Here is a 14,277-nt window from a genome sequence, read left to right as displayed (position 1 = left end):
TCCCTTTTTACTTTTGTGCCAGACAGGGATAAACAATTGTTGCAGTTCATCCATGAGCTCTTTAAATGTTTGCCATTGCCTATCCACCGTCATCCCTTTAAGTAACGTTTCCCAATTCGTCATGGCCAAATCGCGCCTCATACCTTCGTGGTTTCCTTTACTAAGATTCAGGACCCTTGTCTCAGAATCAACTACATCACTCTCCATCTTGATGAAGAATTCTATCATATTTTGGTCGCTCGTCCCCACTAGACTGTCAAATATTCCTCTCTCATTATACAATACCCAGTCTAGGATGGCCTGTTCTCTAGTTGGTTCCTCAATGTATTAGTCCAGAAAACCATCCCATATACACTCCAAGAATTCCTCCTCTGGGGTATTGTGACTAATTTGATTTGCTCAATCTATATGCAGATTAAAGCCATCCATAATTACAGACGTTCCTTTATCGCATGCATCTCTAATTTCCTGTTTAATGCCATTCCCAACATCACCACTACAGTTTGGGGGTCTATATACAACGCCCACTAACGTTTTTTGCCCCTTAGTGTTTCTCAGCTTTACCCATACAGATTCCACATTGTCAGAGCTAATATCTTTCATCACTATTGCGTTAATTTCCTCTTTAACCAACAATGCAACTCCACCACCTTTTGCTTTTTGTCTTTCCTTCTTAAATACTAAATATCCCTGGATGTTCATTTCCCATCCCTGGTCACCTTGCAGCCATGTCTCTGTAATCCCGATTATATCATGCCCGTTTACATCTATTTGTGCGATTAATTCATCCACTTTATTCCGAATGCTCTGCGCATCAAGGCACAAAGCCTTAAGGCTTGCCTTTTAAACATTACTTGTCCCCTTCCTACTATTTTTCACTGTGGCCCTGTTTGATACTGGGCCTTGATTTCTCTGCCTATCACTTTTCTTATTCCCCTTAATGTCTTTTGTTCTTGTCTTTGATTCCCCCCTCCTCTGACTCCTTGCAAAGGTTCCCGTCCCCTTGCCATTTTAGTTTAAACACTCCCCAACCACTCTAGCAAATACTCCCCCTAGGACATCAGTCCCGGTCCTGGCCAGATGTAACCCATCCAGTTTGTACCGGTCCCACCTCCCCCATAACTGGTCCGAATGTCCCAGGAATCTAAAACCACCCCCCTCACACCATCTCTTCAGCCACGTATTCATCCGATATATCCTGCTATTTCTACTCTGACTAGCACGTGACACTGGTAGTAATCCTGAGATCACTACCTTTCAACTTACTTCCTAGCTCCCTATATTCTGCTTTTAGGACCTCATCCTTTTTTTTACCTATGTCGTTTGTACCAATGTGTGCCACGACCACTGGCTGTTCACCCTCCCCCTTCAGAATGTCCTGTAACTGCTCTGAGACATCCTTGACCCTAGCACCAGGGAGGCAACATACCATCCTGGAGTCTCTTTTGTGGCCACAGAAACGCCTATCTATTCCCCTTACAATTGAGTCCCATATAACTATTACATTCCCACACTTTTTGCTCCCCCCCTGTGCAGCAGAGCCAACCGTGGTGCAACGAATTGGGCTGTTGCTGCTTTCCCCTGAAAGGCTATTCCCCCCAACAGTATCCAAAGCAGTATATCTGTTTTGCAGGGGAATAACCACAGGAGATTCCTGCACTGCCTGCCTAGTCCTCTTGCTTTGCCTAGTGGTCACCCATTCCCCTCCTGCCTGTGGGGTCTGAGCCTGCGGAGTGACCACCTCTCTATACGTGCTATCCACAATACTCTCCGCCTTGTGGATGCTCCACAGTGTCCCCAGCTGCCGCACCAGCTCTGAAACCCAGGCTTCCAGGAGCTGCAGCTGGATACATTTCCTGCACACATGCTGGTCCCGGGCACTAGAAATGTTCCCGGCTTCCGACATGGAACACGAAGAGCACACCACGGCTTTGAGCTCTCCTGCCATGACTTAACCCTTTAAATTAAATTAAACCTTCTGGAAGATCTTAATGTCCAATATTATCAGTTACTCTAGGGCCCTTCTTCCTTGGTCCTTGTTACTACAGAGCTCCCCAAAAAAAAACACTACTTACTATATTTGAAATAAACTTTAACCTTTTCTTACCTGAGATACTTACCCAGCTATTTGGAGCTATTCCCTAACAGCAGTGAATCACCAACCAATCACCTTGCAGCTCTCCTGTGACATTACTGTTGGCTTTTATTTTGAAAACTCCGGCGCGCTGCCACTGCTCTTTTAAACTCTGCTGGTCTCACTCAGTCTTGCTCCTTCCCGCCGCTGCTGCTCTTTTAAACTCTGCCGGTCTCACTCAGTCTCGCAGCTTCCCACTGCCGCTGCTCTTTTAAACTCTGCCGGTCTCACTCAGTCTCACTCCTTCCCATTGCCACTGCACTTTTAAACTCTGCCGGTCTCACTCAGTCTCGCACCTTCCCACTGCCGCTGCTCTTTTAAACTCTGCCGGTCTCACTCAGTCTCACTCCTTCCCATTGCCACTGCACTTTTAAACTCTGCCGGTCTCACTCAGCCCCCAACTATTATTGCCCTATAGCCTATAGTTTTTGCACTCAGAAATTTGCCTACATATTTGTTCTTCTATCTCCCTCCCACTATTTGGGGGTTTATAGCACACTCCTAGTACACTCCTAGCTGCCCCTTTTTTATTTCTGTGCTCCACCTATATGGCCTCATTTGACGATTCATTTCGCAGGCCATCCCTCCTCACAGCTGTTATTGATTCCTTAATCGATAATGCTACACCCCCTCTTTTTTTATCTCCCTTTCTATCCCACCTGAAAACTCTATATCCAGGGACGTTGAGCTACCATTCTTCCCATTTAGGTTTGAAATGAAAATTGGGAGAAATGTATAACAGGCAGTTGAATAGACTGTTGGCCAAAGTCACAATAAACCCAATGAGTTTTCTGAGTATTCAGTGAAGGAATCTGGGTCTATATTTTCATTATGGAAGCAGGAACTAGGAATCGGGTTTGGATTTGCATCTGAAACTTACCTCGTGTGGGAAGCTGATTCAGATTGCCATTTCCACATGGGAAAGCCTCAATTGGTATGGAGCCGGGTTTCCTGTCCTCTTAGTGGGATTGAAAATAGTATTGTTTCAGATCAAGTATGGGGCTCTGTAGACTTCCACGGCAGCCATCACTGAGGCTGCTGGTTATCCTGTGGGAGAGATTTTCCTTCCACTGCACCAGAGGGAAGCGACATGTCACAGGGGAGCTGTAGGCCTGGCATTAGGGGCAGGGCAGACCCTTGCTTCATTGATGCCAGCCTGGATCTAATGCTGGAGGCAGTGAGATAGAGGAGGGAGGTCATCTTCCCAGAGGGTGGCAAGAGGAGACCACCTCACCATGCAGCAGGGGCACCTCTCTGTTCAGTGTTATCCCCCTCTGCCTCTCTTCCTCCTCCTCTCTTACTTCCTGCTCTTCCCCCGATGAGCTGTCCCCTTCCAGGGCCCTACTGTTCTCAAGGTCCATGCCTCTCTGGAGAGCCATGTTATGGAGAGCACAGCAGACCACCACAATGACCAAGGCCCTCGCAGAAAGGTACTGGAGGATGACGCCCGACCGATCCAGGCACCAGAATCGCATCTGCAGAAGCCAGATGGCCTGCTGAATGGTTGGCCTGCTGAGCAGGTGGCATTGGTTGTTTCACCTCTGTGCCTCAGTCTGGGGCTCCTGTAGAGGGATCAGTAGCCAATTCGTCAAGGGATCTTTGTTGTCTTCTTGGAACCAGCCATGCACTTTGCGGATGGAATGAAAATCCGAGGCAGCCTGGACTGGCAGAGGGCGAAGGAATTATGGCAGTTGCCAGGAAAGCGAGCGCACACATGGAAGAAGCTCTTGTTCTGGTTGCGGACCAGTTGGACGTTGAGGGAGTGGAAGCATTTTCTGTTGGTTGATCTCACTGGCCGGTCGCTGGGTGCCTTGATGGTTAGGTGGGCACAGGCGATGATGCTTTGCACCTGAACCCAGTGGCTGCTATGTCACGCCCATCAGCGTCATAGTGGGTGTGGTCCCCTGCCCTCCTGAAAGGGCATCTGTGACCTACCTGATGGTCTAATGAGATGCCAACTGCAAGATGCCACCTGGGTCCACAGCTGATCCTTGGAACCACCCGGTCGCATAGAAGTTCAGGGTGATGGAGACCTTGACAGCTGCAGTTAAGAGACAGCCAGTGGGGCCACGAGCCTCAGGTCATTGAGGATCAGAGCACATAGGACTGAGACCATTGGCCTGGATAGGCGCAGCCTCCTATGGCACTGGCGCTCTATCATTTGTGGGTAGCTGACCCTTGGGCTGTCCACCTGATGTCCTGGGTAGCATCTTCATCCCCCTGCTGTGCTCCTCTGGCCTCCTGCCATCCAGAAGGTTGTATCTGCTGCAGCTCATCCTGACTGCTCTGTCCAATGTCAGAGTAGCCTGTTCCCATCTGACCACCCCCCCCCACCCCCCCAAAAGGGCTTTGTGTGCTCACTAGGCCTTCCCCTGCCAATCCCAGCTGCCTCTGTGATGCCAGCGAGTTCAGGTCCCTCTTCAGTTTCCTGCCACTTACCAATGACCAATTCAATACTTCCAGCTGCAGCAATATCCACACTGAGGCACAGCTAAAGCAGCTGAGCTTTATTTGCTGCCTCTGCTTTATTTCAATCAGCCCTTCCCATAGCCCTTATGTTCCTCCACACTGCTCATGTCTTCCCAACCCTGTGGTATTCCCCCCATGGCATCTTCCCCATTCCCAGCTTTCAAGATTTGCTCAGAGATACTGATAAGCCTGTTAATGAGCTCTTTAATGAGCTTAACAGGCAAGTAAATGGAAGCGTCCACCACTGGTTCCCTCACTGGTGTCCCTTTAAAAATGGCATTGCGTTCCGGATGCGTGGGTCCCACTGCCAACCTCCATGAACACAATTTTTAAATTGTGCTTGCCTCCATTCCCACATTCAGTGGGCTTTGAAAATACGGCCCATAGTCTCTATGAAATTAAAGAAATTTTCAGACAGTTGAGATGTGATTTAATAAGTATACTAATTAAGGATTCCAACTGGACATAGAGTATGTAGGATTTCACAAGCTGGATTGGAACATGGGAAAACCTTTTCAGTCCATCAAGCCTCTGGCAACATACAGATGGTACCGTGACTCCAATCACCCACTCATTCCTGAGGAAAGGTTGCTTATAAAAAATCCCCAAAGACTCAAACACCCAACAATATTTATCCACATTCACATCACTACTATACCATACTGGCTTGTTGCCCTCCATAAAAAGGATTCCGCTCCTTGCCCTAGTGCCACAAGAGTGCCCAAAACCTATGGAACATGGATGCTTATGAAACATCTACAATCTGTAATGTTGAAGGATCTCTGACTATTATGTTTGCAACTGCGAGTTGGTGCATCCCACTCTTGCAGAGGTCACCCAATCCCTCCCAGTGCTGCTGACACATCTGTTTAAAGTAAAATGAATCTCATTCACTCTAATTCTACAGCAAACCCTCTTTGATTAGGTTTGGTCCCTATTCTATGTTTGGAAATGTTCCCTTTCAAATGGGAAAAAATTGGGTCATGGTGGGTGAGTGGGGATCAGACAGGCGATTGGGAGGAAGAGATTGTGGGGAGGGATTGGAGGTTTGGAGATACTATTTGCTTGCTGGATCCGGCGCCTCCCTCTCCCCTTTAGCTGCCGGGTTTTTGGAGCCCTGGGAAACCTGGCTGATAAATTCAAATGTTTGCCAAAATCTGAGGGAGTGGGCCTCAATTGCATATTATAATCTCAGACCTGCCTGTGTGTATGTGAGTGATGGAAAGGCACCATCTATATGAGGGCCATTAAAGGATTGAAACTCCTGTATGGCCTGCTGAACTCTGCTCAAATCGCTGACTCATGCTCTCTCTTGGCGAGGTTCCATGCCAGCAGTGTTGTGTTAAAAGTGCTATATAAATGCAAGTTGTTGTTATATAGCAGTGACTGCATCTCATTGTACTTGACACATTTTACGATGTTCCGAGATGCGATAAGGTGCTACTAAAATGCAAGCTTTTCTTTTCATTTTACTTTTTTAATTCATTATTTTGTAAAAGCAAAATTGCACAACATCAAAAACACTCCACTAGTCATGACCTTTTGATTTCATTATTGCGGTTAATTTATGCCAATGTCTATTTTTGTTTATTTTTAAGGCATTTTTACATCTGTCTCTGTGATTCTACTGACCTCATCATTGCAGATTTTACACAGAGTGAATTACAAGTCCCAAAGGATGAGAGAAATTGGTGGGCTTTATAGTGGTTTCCACCAGTGTTCCTAGTTATTCAGCAGCCTCCTCTTCATAATCCGACATAAATTAAGGCTTCATGGAAGGAAGAGTATTTGAAATGGTCCAAGGGCAGCAGCAGGACGGCACCTGAACCCTTAAGTGAATAATTAATCTGACTTGGTCAGGCTTGCAGTCTCCAGGGAGACTCAAGTTACTATCAGTAAATTAATACTGAGTGTTCTGCTACGTCGCAGGCCTCAGATGAAATGAACCATCTTCTCTCAGCACTCATACTGTCAACTTCAGCTTCTCAGTGATTGAACTTACACCCACTAAACCCCATGGTGAAATCAGCAGTGTTAATCTGCCTGAAAGATACAGAACTTAGTTCAAACTAATTCAATGGCGATCTATGTGACGCTTCATGCTGACAATTTACAAAGGCTCATGAAGAAGCAAGAGATATTTCAGAGTGTGTGATCCTAACAGGGCTCAGTTCATTCATGGTTGAAAGGCTAATGTCATACATGTTGAAACAGCCAACTCTCAGCCATCCGATAGTCTCAGTCTGTTTTTCTAAAATCATTCATGAGATGTGGGCATCACTAGCAAGGGCAGAAATTATTGCCCATCTCTAGTTGCCTTTGAGAAGGTAGCAGTGGATCTTCTTCTTGAATTGTTACAGTCCTTGTGCTCCCAAAATGCTCTTAAGAAGGGAGTTCCAGAAATCAGACCCAGCAGTGATGAAGGAAGGGCAATATATACCCAAGTCAGTGTGGTGTGCGACTTGGACGGGAACTAGGGTGTGATGGCATTCACAATTAAAGAGACATTCTTATTGCATTTGTAGTCCTATTGTACGGATTACCAGGAAAATGGTCAGAAGTTTACAAAGAATGATGCACTGGCACCAAGTCACCAACGTAACCTCTAATATTTTTTTGGAGTGCGAAGGTGATTTATTTAAGTGCATAGCCTCTTTAATTTTCTTTTACATGGCTGCATACGCAAGGAATTCAAAAGGGATGACTTGTGCATGACCTGCATGGGGACTTTTAGGTTGCTAACAGGGTGCATTGCATGTCATCAATTGTATCTGATGCTAACATTAATCACATGCTGAGCCTATGGCAGACTTCTCAGAAAGCTGTGTTTCCAAAGACATACTAATGCTTCTCCATTCAGGTTTATCTTGACACCACTAAAACTTAAGATTTTGATGCCCTGCATCTTTAGTGTCAGAGTTTGGCAGCCAGATGCGGCTCAGATGGTTTGTATCTTGTGACCCTGGCAGGCCGGATGCTTCAAGAAACACAATACATTTTTAATGATCTCATATAACTTCCAACAATAGGTTCAGTTGTAACACAGAAAACCAACTTTTCACAAGACAGCATGACGCATACAGATAAGGAAATGTACCTCATCATATCATCTGTTTCTTGAATGAGTCAAACATGACACCTCCTCTACTTTAATCTGCCCTAACTGGAGACCAATCCAAATGGGGATCGCTCTTTATGTGGAGAAATATTTCTTGATTTCAGTTCTACATTGTCCTTTCACCACATTTAGCCTCTTGATATATTGTTCCACCATTTTGGTTTCCTTTGTAAAATGACCTGAAGTGCAATCCCAAAGAAAAAAAGAATTCTGTCCTCATGCAGATTGTTACTGGACAGAAATAAAAACTTGCATTTAAATTGCATCTTTCACAACCTCAGGACATCCGAAAGTGCTTTGCAGCCAATTAAGTATTTTTGAAATGTAAATCACTGTTGTACGGTAGGAAACACAGCAGCCAATTTGTGCACAGCAAGATCCCACAAACAAGTTGGTCGCGGCATAAATATTGTCCAGGATACCTGGGAGAACTCTCCTGCTCTTCGACATAGCATCTTTTTCATCCATCTGAGAGGATAGACAGAGGCTCGGTTTAACTTCTCATCCAAAAGGAGGAACCTCTGACAGTGCAGCACTGGCTCAGTATTGCACTGAAGTATCAGCCTGGATTGTGTACTCAAGTCTCAAGAGTGAATCGTGAATCCATTGCATTCTGTCTCAAGGGCAAGAGTGCCCACACTAAGCCACAGCTGACACAGTTACCAAGTCCTTATTTTGTTTGGAGAATGGGAAGAGGCCATATATTAATGGCGGTGTACAATGATACTGTCCAACAGGACTTACATGACATATTGGGTGTTTGAAAGCAAATTAAATGAGTTTTGTCAAACATTTGATCAATCAATTGACTAGGGCTGTATTCCCTAGCGCAGAGAAGATTAATACTGAACCTACTATTAATATTGAAAGTTATAAAAGGTTTCAGAAGGTACATAGTGAAAGATCATGTCAATTGCTCACAAGGGGCATAAATTGAGGATTGATACTAAAAACATAAAAGGGGATTTTAGAAAATTTGTTTACTGAAAAATACTTTAGGATATGGGATACCTTACCACACATGGAGCTGAGTTAGATATACCATTTAAGGGGATAATAGATGAGGACTTGAAGAAGAATTATAGAGGTATAAAGAGAGAGCAAAGAAGTGGGAATGCTCTAGCGGTGAAGATAGTACCAGCACATGCATGATGGCCCAAATGGCCTCCTTCAGTACAGAAATCTCCATGATCCTATGAAGATGGTCACCCTTTTAATTAAACTAACAGAAACAGGCATAAAACCAAATCTCCAGCATTTAATCTAATTATATACAGTGTGTCTCAAAAGTCTGGTAATTGTGCTTCCTGACATAATTATATAGCCTATAGTCCCCATAGTCCTATCATCCTGTTTCTCATCTCCAAAATAATTCTTTATTTGAGCAGCCTAGGAGTTGTTTGATCACTTTACCCTGCAGTACTAGCATTGACTCTCAGTCTCAAATCAGTGTCACATCAGCTCTGCTTTTAACTGTCATTAGCACTCTTTCATTTTTTTGAGATGCAGAATATGATATAAAAAGTAATAGCTGTGGAGTAAGGCTGCTAAAAGGCTACAATTTAATCTCTGGTTTCCGATGACATTCAAACGTCATTCAAAGCTCCACCGTTGTGGGTTTTTAAAGTTATCTCTGGGCTCTTCAATTAAACTATAGCCCGTAGCTCGCTCCCAACTGTACAAACCATTTAATGCCATCAGTATAATAAAAGCAAAATACTGCGGATGCTGGAAATCTGAAACAAAAACAAGAAATGCTGGATTCACTCAGCAGGTCTGGCAGCATCTGTGGAAAGAGAAGCAGAGTTAACGTTTCGGGTCAGTGACCCTTCTTCGGAACTGACAAATATTAGAAAAGTCACAGATTATAAACAAGTGAGGTGGGGGTTGGGCAAGAGATAACAAAGGAGAAGGTGCAGATATGTCGAGCATTCTTTGTTCCAGTCCTACTCAGGCCCCCTCCCCCAACTCTTTTTCCGGTACATTGATGACTGTATCGGTGCCGTTTCCTGCTCCCGCCCCGAACTAGAAAACTTTATCAACTTTGCTTCCAATTTCCACCCTTCTCTCACCTTTACATGGTCCATCTCTGACACTTCCCTTCCCTTCCTCGACTTCTCTGTCTCCATCTCTGGGGATAGGTTGTCTACCAATATCCATTATAAGCCCACTGACTCCCACAGCTACCTCGACTACACTTCTTCACACCCTACCTCCTGTAAGGACTCCATTCCATTCTCACAGTTTCTCCGTCTCCGACGCATCTGCTCTGATGATGCTACCTTCCATGACGGTGCTTCTGATATGACCTCCTTTTTCCTCAACCGAGGATTTCCCCCCACTGTGGTTGACAGGGCCCTCAACCGTGTCCGACCCATTCCCCGCACCTCTACCCTCACCCCTTCCCCTCCCTCCCAGAACCGTGACAGGGTTCCCCTTGTCCTCACTTTTCATCCCACCAGCCTCCATATCCAAAGGATCATCCTCCGCCATTTTCGCCACCTCCAGCGTGATGCCACTACCAGTCGCATCTTCCCCTCTCTTCCCCTGTCAGCATTCCGAAGGGATCGTTCCCTCCGCGACACCCTGGTCCACTCCTCCATTACCCCCACCACCTCGTCCCCGTCCCAGGGCACCTTCCCTTGCAATCGCAGGAGGTGTAATACCTGCCCATTTACCTCCTCTCTCCTCACTATCCCAGGCCCCAAACACTCCTTTCAGGTGAAGCAGCGATTTACTTGTACTTCTTTCAATGTAGTATACTGTATTCGCTGCTCACAGTGTGGTCTCCTCTACATTGGGGAGACCAAGCGCAGACTGGGTGACCGCTTTGCGGAACATCTCCGCTCAGTCCGCAAGCAGGACCCTGAGCTTCCGGTTGCTTGCCATTTCAACACTCCCCCCTGCTCTCATGCTCACATCTCTGTCCTGGGATTGCTGCAGTGTTCCAGTGAACATCAACGCAAGCTCGAGGAACAGCATCTCATCTACCGATTAGGCACACTACAGCCTGCCGGACTGAACATTGAGTTCAATAATTTCAGAGCATGACAGCCCCCCACTTTACTTTCATTTTTAGTCATTTTTAGTTATTTTTTCTTCCTTTTTTTTTGCATTCCTTTTTACATTTTTTACAATCTTTTTTTGCATTTATTTCATTTCATCTTAGTTTGTTCAGTTTGCTTACCCACTGTTTTTTTCAGGTTGTTTTTCTTCAGGTTTGCACTTGCTGATGTTCAATATTCAGTATATTCACACCTAATCTGTACTAATGCTTTGTCTTTCAACACACCATTAACATATTGTTTGCCTTTGCTCCGTGACCTTTTGGTCAGCTATGTGGCCTGGTCCAATCTGCACCTTCTCCTTTGTTATCTCTTGCCCAACCCCCACCTCACTTGTTTATAATCTGTGACTTTTCTAATATTTGTCAGTTCCGAAGAAGGGTCGCTGACCCGAAACGTTAACTCTGCTTCTCTTTCCACAGATGCTGCCAGACCTGCTGAGTGAATCCAGCATTTCTTGTTTTTGTAATGCCATCAGTATATGGGCTTATATTAAATGCTGCAGGTTTGGTTCTTTGCCTCTTTCTATTTGTTTAATTAAAAGGGGCAATAGTTACATACAAATTTTGGTAGAAGACATTGCACCTGTGTTGAAGTTAATTCCCTCACCAAAGCTATCCGCTGGTTTACTGAAATCATTCCGTCAGTACAACTATCTTTTAAGAAAATCTTTTTTTTCTTGTACTAATGTTTAGTGCTATCCCCTATCCAGCTGTACTTACATAACACAATCAGCTAATTTAAACCAGATCCACATTCCTCTTTTTACTCATCAACTTTTGCCCTTCTGTGTTTTCTCCTGAAGATGTTAGCACTTACTGTCCCTATCCTAAATTGCCCCAAGTCCCATTCACCAATAATCCCTGTGCTTGTTGACCTACATGGGCTCCTATTCTGGCAGTGCTTCAATTTAAAAACTCTCATCCTTGTTTTCAAATCCCTCCCTTTCACTGTACCCTCCTCCGGCCCTCCAACCCCCTGAGATCTCTGCGCCCCTCTAATTTTACGCTCTTGTCCAGCTTGTTCGATTTGGGCCTGTGTGCCGGATGTGTCTGTGACAATGGCTGCATTATTCCCAATCCCTTGTGATGCTCGCTGTGGTACATTCTAATTATTCTAACAGCAACTTCAGGCATGTATTCACCACTAGAGGACTGGGCAGCACAACGGTCTAACATATAGTGTTTGTTGCCAATGTCATAAATTCCTATCCATACATTTATAATGGATGGGTCATCAACATAGTGACAGTGGCAGGTTGAATTGTGCTGTGCAATATTAGCAGTGATGTGTTAGTATGAGATTCCTTTGTTTGTAAATTTAATTAAGTTGTTAAGCTGGTGAAAATAACCAGGTAACTCCTTCTATAATACAACAGGCAAAAGAAATTCATTAAAACTCATTAATATATTAAGATGCAGATATTGCCCAGCACAGTTTCAACCCACAAGTGTTTTGGGCAGCTAAAATGGGTATCAGGGTAATGGAATAAAGCTGTCATGTTTGATTAAACTGTGAACTCATGAGGAGCTACACTACAAAAGGTGTTTGCATCATGCAAACAAAACTCAACTAGTGTCAAAAATAATTGGCTCCAAGACTCTTTCAACAATTTATTTCCCAGAGGTTTTCGCTTCATTCATTCAGTATTCCTTTGATCCAATTTTCATGAGCATTTGATGAAATTATTATAATCTCCTTCATAGAATCTCCTTTTTTAGACAATTGCTGGGGTGAACACTTTGACATGCATTCTTAGAACAGCTAACTGCACACTGCATTTATATCGCACATTATCATCACTAAACTAGCACAAAGGACTTCGCACAATTAATTACTTCTGAAGTGTTTTCATATAGATAAATATTCTAAACCAGGAATATCACACAGGAAGCAATGGGATGGAGGACCAGTTAATATGCCTTTTCTCATAGTGCTGGTTGAGGGATAAATGTTGTTCAGGAGACAGAACACACTCTGCTCTTCTTTGAATCATTTCATGAGTTTTTTTAATATTGATCTGAGGAGGTATAGGGAGAGAAATTCAAGATTGCCCATTTTTGGGGAGGTGCAAGGTATTTAAGCCTTCAACCCCATTATAAAAGCAGATGCTACACGATGCAATTTCTAGGTCATGGGAGGAATTTTACGCTCTGCTCTGCAGTGGGTTTGGAAGTGGGGAGAGCATAAAATTAGGTGGGATGGTGGGATGGTTGGGGGGTGGGGAGGGAAGCCCGCCATCTTCCCACCACCGCCAAAGTTAAGTCCAGGGCGAGAAGGCTTGTCAATGGCCTACCTGCACCAGCGCCAAATGAGGCCCTTAAGTGGGCAATTAATGCCCAATTAAGGGCTTCATCCCACCGCAGCCACAATTAGCCCAGTGGTGGACGGGTCTGTCGCCACATAGGAAGCAAGGCAAGAAAAACTGTGCCGGCTCTGGGGATGAGGTTGGGGGGATGGCGGGGGGTTCCTCATTAAAAGGAACTTAGTGCCTGAACGAGGGACCCGGCATCAGGAAGGTGGGGTGAATTGAGAGCCACTATCCTACCTTTCCTGCGGACCATCCTACAGCCACCTCCCTCCCTCAGACGTCCACCCCATGAGATCCCTCCCACCCTCTCTGACCTATGGGCTGGATCCAGTGCCATTCCTAGGCCTTGGGTAAGTGCTCCACTGGAAGCAGCCACCATCTCTGTGGTGGCGCTGTTCATTTAAAGAGCTGCCGGCCTCTGATTGACTGGCAGCTCTGAGGGCAGGATTTCTGCTGCTGGCACCCTTGATCCAATGGAAGGCCCTCCGCTCTCCAGGAGCTGCACCGGACCTAAGTCACAGGCAGGTCAGGGTGGGAGGGATTTCTCGGGGTAGGGGTAATATGCGAGGGAATATAGGAGGATCAGCAGCAAAGGCAGGGGTCTGGCTCTCAGCAGGCGCCCTCCCTTCCTGATGCCGGCTCCCTCATTTCGGCATGAAGTGCCTTTTAACGAGCATCCTCCCACCACCTTCCCAACCAATTACATGCTTTCCCCGCCTTCAAACCCGCTGTGGAGGAGAGCACAAAATCCCCCCATAGTGTTTCATCTGAAGGACGGTACCTCTGACAATGCAGTACGTCCTCATTACTGCACTGGGGTGCCAACCTATATGAAGCGTTCATATTCTGTCGAGAGGCTCCAACCCAAAGAATTCTGATTCAATGAAACAAGAACTAAGTGAATGTACAATAATAACACTGATAGTGATTTCCATATTGTGGTGTACAGTCACGTAATAATTTGAACCAACATCATTTTTCATTATAATGGGTCCTGTACACAGTACTCTGGAAATCACTTCCAGTAACCTTAACTTATATGTACTTAATGCACCCATTAAATTCCCTACTCTACTATTTTAATGCAGACAGTAACCTGTTTAGTTTAAAAGGGTTAACGACATTGTTAAAACAGCAGAGATACAAACACTTAACAAATGTACGATTGCTTCGTTCACAC

The sequence above is a fragment of the Heterodontus francisci genome, chromosome 33 (assembly GCF_036365525.1).
Source record: "Heterodontus francisci isolate sHetFra1 chromosome 33, sHetFra1.hap1, whole genome shotgun sequence".
NCBI classification, from domain to species: Eukaryota; Metazoa; Chordata; class Chondrichthyes; order Heterodontiformes; family Heterodontidae; genus Heterodontus; species Heterodontus francisci.
Note: the sequence above shows the minus strand (reverse complement) of the source record.